The sequence below is a fragment of the Chamaea fasciata genome, unplaced genomic scaffold, assembly GCF_029207755.1.
Source record: "Chamaea fasciata isolate MVZ Bird 193981 ecotype frontalis unplaced genomic scaffold, bChaFas1.0.hap1 SCAF_1, whole genome shotgun sequence".
NCBI classification, from domain to species: Eukaryota; Metazoa; Chordata; class Aves; order Passeriformes; family Sylviidae; genus Chamaea; species Chamaea fasciata.
In genome coordinates this window covers 47,583,246-47,595,346 of record NW_027094086.1, presented here as the reverse complement: position 1 = coordinate 47,595,346, position 12,101 = coordinate 47,583,246, and positions in this window count along the sequence as shown.

The following is a 12,101-nucleotide window of genomic DNA, read 5'->3' as shown; positions in this document are numbered from 1 at the left end:
AGTATGAATACCTAACTATGAAGGAAAGGGAGCAAGACACTGCAGAAATAAGCCCAAGGTTTACCTCGTTGGAAGACAGACCATACTTACTTTAGGCTCACTTTGTTTCAATAAAACCTGAAATATAGAGTGTTTTCCTCAAAATTCATCTTGCTTCTTTAATCTGTGCATTGCAATCTGTATTCCTGTATGTCACCATATAAAAAAAAAATATGTGCAGCAGATGATAAAAACAGCCTTGTCCTCTGTGAATTATTTTACAGGTTACAAAGTGACAGCACAGGTTGGGTTGTTGCATCTTAGAACAAGGATATGCTATAAAAATACACAGTTCATTTTGATCATCAAGTTCAAAATTATGATTCCTATATATAAATCTCCCCTCAATGATCAATATGAGATTTTTTTTTTTCTGAATTGTGTCTTGTGTCTCACCCCACTCCTTTAAAAGCTACCCCTCTTTAGAATATCTTTTAGGATACATCTATGGCTAGACATTTGGCATCCTGGGCACAGTGCCTGAGGTGCAAGCAGAGTGGACTTCCACATGGACTTCCTGGGGTCTGGGAGGAGTTACTGTATCACATTCATTGTGAAGAGAGCCTCCAGCCAAGGGCAGTGAGGTTGGTCTCCCACGCTCAGCAATGGTGGGAGATAACCCTGCCCAGCAGGAACTCGGAGAAGGACATTTGAAGACTACTTGTCCTTGGGTGGCTTTTGTCTGCATTCCAGCTGTGGCCATGAACAAGGCTTATCAGTCTCACTTATAGCCAGGGCTCCTGTTCAGCATCTCATTAGGAGAATTAGTTGGAGCTTAAGGTCAACGTGGGAGAAAGGTTTTTTCATTACAGATGGGAAAGCTGATTGAAGCTAAAAGTGTGTATTTATTGGGAAGGCATCCTCAAACTAGAACATATTACCAAATCAGGATGGTAACATTTAGTACAAACTTTCTCCACCAGTAAGTGACAACACTTGGAGCTAACCAATGCACCAACAAAATTTTCAGTACAAACTGCTGACAGACATGACATATTCAGACAAGAAAAGTGAGGAAAATACCCCCAGAAATAATTGCAGGAAGAGTTCCATGTCCACCTCTATTCCACACCATTCCACCACTACAAAGGTCTTACACACATGTGGTGATGATGCATATTAATATACTTCAGGTACTGTACCAGAATAAATATAATACTGACAGCAGTTTGGAAATACAGAAGATCTCCCTTTTCCTCCCTTTCTTATTTTAAACTTCAAAGCAGAGATCAGTTAGATTTTTGGTTTGTGTTTGTTTAATTTTTTTTACATTTTTGATAGTCACTAACTTCAATAACTGCTTTGAATTAATTTATTTTCAGTTACTTAATACCTTACTTGGCATGGTTCCTACTTAAGACAACAATTTCATGTGGAGAATGCTTTAAGAAAAAGAATGTAATGATACAAAGGACAAAACCTTTATATGCCTGTATTCCAAAGCCAATAGGAATAGACAGGATCCAGCACTGTGGATCAGACACACATGAAACAAGAAACAGAGGAGACAAAATTCAGATCTAGTCGTCAGCTCAAATCCATGTGGTGATAAAAGCCACTCAATTCCCTCACAGTCATAATTACCAACTCTATGAGTCTTTTTAGAACAGTTTTAAATAAAGTGAGAATAAAATAAAGCTAGATAAGAAAGAAATAACAATTTAGGGGCCTTTAGGAATATGTTTTGTGTGCTTTACTTGTGCTCTTGGGTAAATCAGTTGTGGAAAAAGATAAAGAGATTAAATACAGTTTTTGAAATTACATTCCTAATGACTCACCATTTCTGAAAGCTTGGGAATTTAAGCTGCAATTGAAAAGAAGCATAAAATGAAAAAAAGCTAACATTATCTTGGATAATGTGTATCAGATAATGAGTTGATACTCTTTTAATGTTGAACAGATGTCCTAGAAGAGGCAATTATTTTAATTCAAATTTTCTTTTACTTAAGCCAGTTTGCAGAAGTACAGGTACTCTCTCACAAAAATGTAAGGATGAATATAATTATAACCAAGACGCTAATAGCTGCAAGTCAGAAAATCTGATTTTTTATTTCTGTTCCATGGAAATATCCTGCATCTCAAATTGTAGTAGTCATGCACTTCGGAACAAAATGGCAAAATTTTCCATTAAATGAAATAAAAAATAATTGGGTTTGAAATATTAGATTTCTTGAAGTATTTCACTCTGCCCTAGAATTGAACTTATATCATTACTGTCAAATTAATAGAAGCAGGCAAGAAACTCAAAACTCATCACGACAGCCCTCTCTGAAATCACTGTGCTCTTTATGTGTGTCTCTAAAGTGTTTTGCTTGCTGGAAATGAAATGAATACTTTCCAGCTTGCTAGCCTGCCAAGCACACTCCATTAATTGCTAATAGATCATTAAATGCTTGGCAAACCATTCAGAGAAACCAATGGGACTTTTGAAGTTTAATCCTAATAATTTGACACTTAAGCAAAGAAAAAAAGAAATGTACAAAGTTGTAAAGAATATTTTTTTAGCCATATTTCCCTCTGGGTTTTTTTGGGGTTTTGTTTTTTTTTTTTTTTTTTTGGTCGGTAATAAAGAAGTACATGAAATCATTGGAAATATGATTCTCTTCTTCTCACACTTGTGTTGGAAGAGTTAACTGTTTAGGTGGGGTGTCAGAAAGCCTTTTTTATTCCTCAGCCTCTGAGTATTGACAGAGACTATTTTCTTAGCAATCCTGGAAAAGTATAATGCATTCCTGAGAGAGGAACTGCATTTATGTCTCATCTGCTCCGTCTTCTGCTGTGGTTAACAGAGAGCATTGAGCCAGGGAGGTCTGAGATTAGCGGTACTTACTGGTGAAACTCCTCCAGAATGTCACTCACCAAGACTTTGTTAAGGCTCTTCTTCACCCCAAGGATAAGCAAAAGAGTTTTCTGAAAATTTTATCAAGACATTTCTTGGCCATGTTGTTCTGATATAATATTGTGGAAATATATGACTTATTTCACAAGCCATTAAATGTGATCAATATTTCTTTAAAAAGACAGGTATGTGCTGTAGAGACTGGTGGTCTTCCAGGCTGTGCCAGCGCTTTGAAGTTACTGCATGTATGATCTTCTCACAGAACTGGGTTCATTTATAAAAAGGCATTTATGTTAAAGCAAATGTGAACTGGCACTGAAACAATTGCTATTAAAATATATTTCCCTTTGCGATGTCAACAATTTCCATCTCAGTATATATAAAAATAGCTCTCATGGGCTTTCTCAGAAGAAAACTTCTGCAGAATCTGCTTATCCTATGACTGACCTGGGAAGGACATGAGAATAGGAACAGTAAGATTTAAGGCATTTTTTTTACCCAGAGAGACTACAAATTATTATTCCAAATGGGTCTGTAGACTTGACCTATTGTAGGGGCTCTCAGCCATGTCCCCAAAACCCATGGCAACTCTTTTACACACAGCAAGGCACCCACGAGCTGTAGCACAGAGTCATTCTAGAGGGAACTGCCTTCAATATGCAGTTATGAGACTCACAGGAGACTCCCAAAACCAAACATTTCTTCTTTCTGCCACTCTAATTTGTTACCTGGAGGCAGCATCCTGCTTTATTTTGCTCAACTCTTCCAAGTTCTAGATGCACATCCACTTCCAGGAACAAAACTGATGCTTGCCTGCCAAGGACCATCAAGGGCCTGCACTCCTGATGGTGAAATCTTTTCCCTCACAATTCCCCATCTCTCCCTCAATTCTGGATTCAGGCTTTCAGCTCAGACTAACTCGAGGTGTTTTGAAAAGGGGATCTTATTTCAAAGGTCAAGAGACTCAAGATGCTCTAAAATGTGATGGAGTTCAGCACTCAGAAAGCAAGGTGCTGTAATTCAATTCCCACCGCAGAAAGCTCAGATATAGATTGGGGCACTGGCAGAGGGCAACTCATGTGAAGGGAGTTTTGTGGGAAAATATTCCATCTTCTCAAAGAAGCATGTTAACATTAGCTCCAAGACCATTTTGGTCATATCTTGCCCTACTCTACTCCCACCCACCTGTATTAACCTACTCTGGTAGCTTTCTTGTGCAACTGGCGGCTGTTGAATCAAATGCTTGAAATTGGCTTACTCAATTTTAAATCCTATTGCCTCTTTTGCTGTGTTTTTAGCACTCAGACAAAGGGAACTACATCTTTTCTATAGATTTATGCTATACAGTAGCCAAGAATAAATCGTGCAAGTGGAAAAATATCAAGGACAGAGTGTAAGAAAATAAAATAATGTGATTATGAATGTGGCGGCTGTCTCTGCAGTCCTCCAGAAGAATATCTGCTGCTCTGCACATCTCTCATTTTTTTGAAAGCTAAAAAAAAAAATCAAAAACATAAAAGACCTGCTATTCCTTGGCCACGGCTGAAGAATTTTTCAGGGAGGATTTCCAAGCTCCCACTCACTAGCCTATTCGATTTTTTAAGGCTTGGGGATAATACAGACTCATTTATTGCTCAGAAGTGGCCTGCATGTAACTTTATATCAAGGCGGTTTGATGAATTTTCAACATGTGAAATTCCAGTGTTTTCCTGACCTACTGCCAGCACTTCTGAGATCTTCCTCTTTTACTACTTATGTGTGGGCAATTAGGTATTTTGGTTGTGTTTTCAGACCATTCCCCTTTTCTATTTTCATTGCTGCACTACTTTTGAGCGTCCTGATCTCACCACCAAGCCCATGGTTGTTGTTATCAACAAAGCTGAAGCCCCTAAAATCCAAAGATTGTATGCATTTCTGCTTTTACTTAACCAAAGCTTCCAAACTAACCTGAGAGGGCAAAAAGGCTTTCATATGCCAGACCTGGTGTTGTTATGTGACAAAAGGTAGGGAGACCCCAATAACCTCACTGGGGATATGATCCCTTCGTGCCCTTTGCAGGACTGTCTCAGGGAACTCTTAGCCCCATGGGCCAAGGGTGACATCCATCAGGGTAAGACAACAGGAGAGGGTCACCTGAGGGGTTTGGCACATTATGGGGTGCAGGGCAACAATGTCTTGGGATGCAACAAACTTAGAGTATGTTATGGGGAGGAAAGGGCAAAAGGGAGGGATTGTGGTGGTTTGGAGAATAATGAGTAGGCAAGGGTTAAGGGATATAAGAGACCAGTCAGTACCCTTGTCTGGCCATGCCCTGCACCCCATTGCTGCCATCTGTCCTGTCTGCTCATTAAACCGTGTCCGGCTACATCCCTGGGTAGAGGCTCCATACTGTTGCTGGCAGGCAAATGGAATAGGTGGCTTGGCAGATAGATACCAAAGCAGATATCAGCCTGGGCCAGATATTCCTCCATCCCTACCTGCAAAACAGCTGGAGGAGCTGGCTACTGATCCAGGCCAAGCACAGGGGAGGGTGTGAGGTCTGGGGTTCACTGTGAGACCTGTCTGCATGTGTGTGTGTGTGTGTGTGTGTGTGTGTGTGTGTGTCCAAAGCCTCATGAGAGAATCCAGGGCCAGCTGCCAGTTAGGCTGGGTGTCCATGACTGGTTCCAGGAGGGGTTCATAGCCGTGTGTGTGTGTGTGTGTGTGTGTGTGTGTGTTTGTGTGTGTGTGTGTGTGTGTGTGTATTTGACCCTGCAAGTGAGTGGGGCTGGAGCCCTCTGGGGGCTTGTGTGCCCCCCAGGTGCCAGTAGGTACTGGATGGATATGTGAGGACAGTTCCTCCCACATGGTGTGTCTGTGTGTCCAACACACAGGCCTTCATGTGGATCAGACACAGAGGGGGAACAGGACTGAAACTTTTGTGCTGCTTGTGCAAGTGCTGTGTTTTCTAAGTGTGCTGGTTTTGACTGGGATAGGGTTGGTTTTTTCTGTGAAGTTGGTGCAGGGCTGTGCTTTGGATTTGTGTTGAGAAGAGTGTTGAAAACACAGGGATGTTTTTGCTCTGGCTGAGCAGTGCTCATGCAGAGTCAAGGCCTTCTGTGCTCCTCATTGCACCCTGGCAGCCAGGAGGCTGGGAGTGCACAAGGAGTTGGGAGGGGTCAGCTGATCCCGACTGACCAAGGGTGTATTCCAAACCATATGGCATCATGCTCAGCATATGGAGTTGGGGGAAAAAGGAGGAAGGGAGAGATGTTCAGAGTGATGGAGTTTGTCTTCTCAGGTCACCATCAGTTGTGATGGAGTCTGGCTTTCTCTGGAGGTGACTGAACACCCACCAGGTGGGTGAGCTGAGCTGCCAGCTGGGCTTAAAGCACCACACTGGATTGTGGTGTATGGCCACATGTATACAGGGTTGGTGTGTGTGCCAATTTGGAATTCATACTCAGCCTGCCTACAGACTATTTTTACCTGCTGGGCTGCTGAATCCAGCGACCTCCAATCCCACATGTCCAGGTCTCTGCTCTACTGAATGCAGCAGGAATGAACAACTGTCCTAAAGCCTGATATTTACTAAGTTTTAGAATATTGGGGTTTCTAAGTGAAGGATTTTTTCTTATACAGGGAGGGCTTACAGACACATGGGGTCCATCTAGTCTCTGCTGGTGGCTGCTGAAGGACCTGTACAGGGAAAAGTAATTTCTGACTGCTGCACAGCCATCATGCAAAAATTAGAGAAACAAATTATGGAGGGAGAAACTTTTAACTGCCATTAATGTAGAGGTTGTAGCTTCTCCCATCAAATTTAACTAATGGAAGGCCATGCCTCCAGGATGGCCGTGCCTGTGGGTTTCATTCTCTCATGCTGTGAGGGATTGCACAGCTTCCAGCACAAGATCATAAGATACGTAACCTGGGGCTGCATGTCCCTCCCACTATCCAGTTACCAGGAATTTTCCAGTGAGACCCCATAAGGAGGTGTCAGTGATAAAAGCCAACCTGAGAACCCTCTCAGCATCAGCACTGAGCACACTAATAAATCATTTAGCCCAGCACCTTCTACATACCAGCCCAAAGCAGCAATATTTACATAAGTTTCTCCAGCCCCTGCACAGATGGTCTCTGACTGCTTATGCTCCAAGAGAGCTCTCAGCATGGACAAGAAGTGCCCTAGGTGGGGGAACAGCTCAGACTTTTCACAGGGTCAGTTTGCATGGTTAGCTTTGGGTACTAAACAGTGGAAAATAAAGCAGAGGTTATTTCCTACAACTCTGGGAATTTGGACCTAATTCTAAACAAGCATGTACTTGCTCGAAGCATCAAAGCCATGAATAAGCACAGTAAAACCCTTCTTCTGAAAGCAGAGTGATGGAAAGATTTCAAACCCTTTAAAAGCCCCAAGACCCTTTAAAATTCCCTTTCAGACTCCTGCATTGTGGTATCAAGCAGAATGTTGCCTCAGCACCTGCTAGGATGACAGGCTGGGTTGGCTGTGATGCTGCTTGGAACACCTGACCCACTGCCCAACTGTGGGTTTCCTGAGACAGGAAATTGTGCAGGTGATGCCTCATGTCCTCCCACCGGGATAACAAATGACGCAGTGGAAGCAGGTCAGCTTTCTCTCCTTGTCTGCCTTTTGGTCCCAAGTTGAGACAGTTTCTCTCTGCAAGCATTGCTACGTGTGAGTAGTTGGTCCACACCCTCACTTTCCCTTAAAAAGGAACTATTTTTTAAGGCATGCATTGATACAGGGCAGTCCTATCAAAGGAGATGAATGCACAGCTGGGGCTGTGACATGGTCATGTGCTGGAGGCTTCAATTGCAGCCCTAGGTTAAAAAACTAAAAAAGAAAAGAAGCATTAATTCCTGATTTTTAATGCTTTCCATGAAAGAGGCAATAGCAAGCAAACAAACAAACAAAAAACTAAAACCAAACCAAATAAACAAAACACACACAAAATGCACACAAACACCACCCCCCATGCCCCTCCCCCCCCCCAAAAAAAAACAACCCAAAAAAACCCCCAAAAATGACCAACCCAGCAACAACAAAAAGGAAGCAATAAACGTGTCAGTTCCATAGGGTTGTTTTGGAGGTGTCCTGGGGGCAAGCTTGGGTTTACCTGATGGTGTTTGCAAGTTGGGCAAACAACATCATTTGGCCTCCTCTTTCTCTGTGTTGTCATCTCCTGTTTGCATCTGTTGGAGCTGTGCTTCTGCAGGTGCTTTGATAGGCAGAAAGCTCACTCAGAGTCCTGCCTGCAGGATGGGGACAGGCATCTGTCCCCATCTGCATCACACTGCACTGATATCCACCTCCCACATGCAAGTATGACCATGCTACAGCAAAGCAGGAACATCCTCTGCCTCCAGCAGCTGTACCAGCAGTGTGGAGAACATCTCTACATCGTGGTCCCTTGGCAGACACCACTTTTCAGCCCCCACTGACATCTACAGCTCCTAGATGGGTGTGAGTTAGGATTTAATTCCACCCAACAGCCTCATGATAAGAAAGGATTAAAACTTGGAGGAGCATAGTAACTTAAAAGTCATAACACAGAAACTGTGGATAATGCACCAGCTGCATGGAGTAACATGGAGCCCAGAACAACACTGCCAGGGCCCAATACCACCATGTGATTTTCCTTGCAAGTCTTTCGTCACATTCTGCAGCACTTTTCACACCTCAGACTGGTCCCACCTTTTCTCAAGACACCCACCTCCCTGGTTTGTGCCTGTATCCCAATCTCCTCTCTAATGCCGGAGCATTTCTACCTTGCCTGAACTCTCTTCCCTGAGACTGGGAAGGAGAAAGATCTATGGCTCCCCCTCTCTTCCCATGCTTAGATAAGCACTTCCCTCTTCTTAGTTTACTTCCTTGAGACAGCAGAGCATCCATGAACATGGGGTCAGGGAGTAACAAGAGACAGGGGAGGGAGGGGAGGAAGGTGCTACACAGCAGCAGGTGGGCACTCATAGCTTCCAAGGAGACCAACATAGGAGAAAGCAGCAGCATAGACAACCTTCAGTGTGAGGAACTAACTGCACACCCCCTTCTCCATCCTCCTGTGCCACTTGGGGAAAGAGGGAGATAAATTGTGACTGAGGTTAAGCCCAGGAAGAAGGGAGGGATGGGAGGAAAATGTTCTAAAGCTTGGATTTTATTTCTCATTACCCTTCTCTGACGTGATTGATAATAAATTAATTTCCTGGAATCAAGTCCATTTTGTCTGTGATAGTAGTTGGTGCATGATCTCTCTGTCCTTATTTTGACCCATGTGTTTTCTATATATTTTGTTACATTCTCTCTCCCCTATCCACTTGAGGTGGGTAGTGTTAGAGCATCTTTGATGAACATCTGATATCCAGCCAATGTCAGCACACCACAGCCTCTTACATGCTGTAAGAAAAGGAACAAGGATCTCTCTGGCCTCCACCTAATATTCAGTCTGCTCCCTCAGCAGGTAAATACTTCTGGGCCAGGGGTTTCTCAAACATGTGCCAGGGAGAGGGACAGTGAATCACACAGGTCAAAGTAAGCAGTCAATACGGGGACCCAAATGCAAAACGGTCTGGCACGATCTGTTCCACACCAGTGCACTGAGCATCCATGCATGCTGCAGGAACAGTCTACCTCACTCAGAGACAGACCCTGACAAACCTCCCCTTTCACCTGGGTTGAAATTTTAAGAATGGAAGGCAGCTTCAAGGTTTTCTCCACATGTTTAAAGTTAGCAGTAGAAAGAGCAGCTCCACTAAACCACTCCTGTGACTTGAAGGGAGAGTCTAGAAAAAGAACACAGGTATGCAGCAAACTGTTCTTCCTGTAGCACAGCACCCCAGCTTCCTGAAGTTCAGAGATTTCTTGTACTAGAGGTTATTCATTGGACCATCATCTGAATATACAGCCTGCTCTCACCCTCCATGGAGGAGGGAGGCTTATTCCCATGTGAAATAAGCAGATATTTCAGTGGAAGTGAACAAAGTATCTCCAAGGGACTCTGCCATCTCATATGCCCCAACACCAAGGTTCATCAGCATCCTGCCATCCTGCCAAATGCTTGTGCAGCTTGGAGTGAGCTAAAGCTATGAGTCAATAGCAGGATCCCTGTGCTGCACACTAAAGGAAATATTTCCACATTTTCCTTTCAGATTGTTGAGATTGCCTCTGTGCTGTGGGGCTGATTTGGTAATGCATGCTCCCAGCAGAAAAAATCCAAGTGTCAGGTGATGTGAAGTCCCTCCTAGGTCTCACTTTGGGTCCCTCAAGCAGAGGGTATGAGCTGTAGTCCAGCAACAACTTGAAGCCAAGGAGAGGGAGCAGGCTAGCCAGCAGAAGCTGACAGTATCACAATGACTCGTGACCCACCTGGAGGTCCCAGGAGGATCTCAGGAGGTGCAATGTTCAGTCGTAGAGAGGTACTTTTCTCCCTGACAACCACCGTGCCAACTTGGGGCACTGCTGCTTTCCATCAGCTGAGCTAATGTTAAAAGTATAGACTGTTTCCTTGAAAAATCCTCAGGGAAAGCAATCTCCTGCCATTATGCTGAGGAGGAGGAGGAGGATGATGCAGTCCCAAGAGAAGCCCTGCTGGCAGCTGAAATCTCTTCACCAGACAACCAGCTGGATAGGACAGGCAGGGGAGGAAGAGGGTTTCCTACAGCCCTTCGTATCTTCGTTTCGGCACGTGCATGGCTCCAGACACAGGCTTGGATCTGTGAAGGCTAAAATTTGGTTTTAATCACATCTTAAGAGAATATAATAAAAAGCTGTTGGAGTATGAATAACTCATGGAGTAAATGCCAACCAAAACTGAAACTCTTGTAATTAACCCCTGTGTAACAGAGATTTCGGTTCACCATCACAGTACTTTTAAATTAGGGAGTTATCTGCACATACATTTAAAGTATTACTTAGAAAGGGAGTAATCTTGAAACAACTTGATTTGCTCTAGGAAGACATTCTGGAAGTCAAATTTCTATTTATTTGCAGACAACCAAAATGAAAATATTATGTCTATTTTCATGTGGCAGGCTTAGAAAACAAAAACAGTCACAGGAAAAGCATTTGTGATGGAAAGTTACTGTCCTCTCACTGGGACTGCTCAGACTGTGAGAAGAGAAGGAAAGGGGAGGGAAGGAATATACATATGTGTGTGTGTGCATATATGTTTATCTATAGATGCATATATATACCAATATATATTTAGTGCATGTTTATTTATATATATTTATGTAGAGAAGTAAGAATCACAATCTTAGGAGAAACCAATTTGAGTATTTTTAGTTAACATGAGAATAAATAATACCACTTCTTAGGCTGGAAGGGAGCAATATGTGCACACAAATGCACACATCCCTGGTGGGAACTGGAGGCCTGAACTATTGTAGTTTTGATGATGGCACAAATGGAAGACAACTAAATTCAGGCTCCAGTTGCCACCAGAGCTCATGTCCTGAAGACAAAGAGGGTGGCTGGGTACAGAGAAGCATGTGTGGGGGCCACAGTGTTTCCCCAAGTTTCCCATGAGAAGCCTTCAGGGGAGATTCGTGTTCTGTAAAGACCCTATACACTGCACTCTGTGAATGTGGAAAGTGACTATAAGGACAATTATCATATTTGTCTTTCCCTGTAATAAGGAGCATCTCTAAGAGAGAGACACGCAGAGAGGAGGAGAGAGAGAGAGCAAGCAGGTGTCTCACTCAAACTCCTTTGTTCTGCTGCACTCTTTATTTCCCCAGCTTTACTTAAGCTAGTCCCAATAAACACCAGCCCTGACCTCACTTCTCTCTCCATCTGCCCCAGGGGCTCAGCCCCTCTGTGAGGAAAGACAGGGAAAGAGACAGGCTGTGGCCCAAAAAATCAGCATGTCAAAACATCAGCCGGTGCTTTGATAAACAAAAAGGAAGAGCCACTGGATGAGCCCCTCAGAGGCCAGGGCGATGCTGGGAGCCCACGCGTGTGCACGGGCACGGCACCGCCTGCCCGGGTGGGTGTGCGACGGGCAGCGAGGCAAACCTCTCGTGCAGCGATGCTGCCTGGCTTGGGGAGAACAAAGCCCTCCACCAACTCTTCCAGAAAAGAAAACAAAGGCCTTGAACAAACCATCCCCGGGCCATTTCAGCCAGCAACAAAGCTAACAAGCAAATCAAACAGAGAAATATCCCAGCAGACCTCAACTGGCTGAACAAACAAATGGAGAAACTCAGGTTCCAAAGAGCAGGG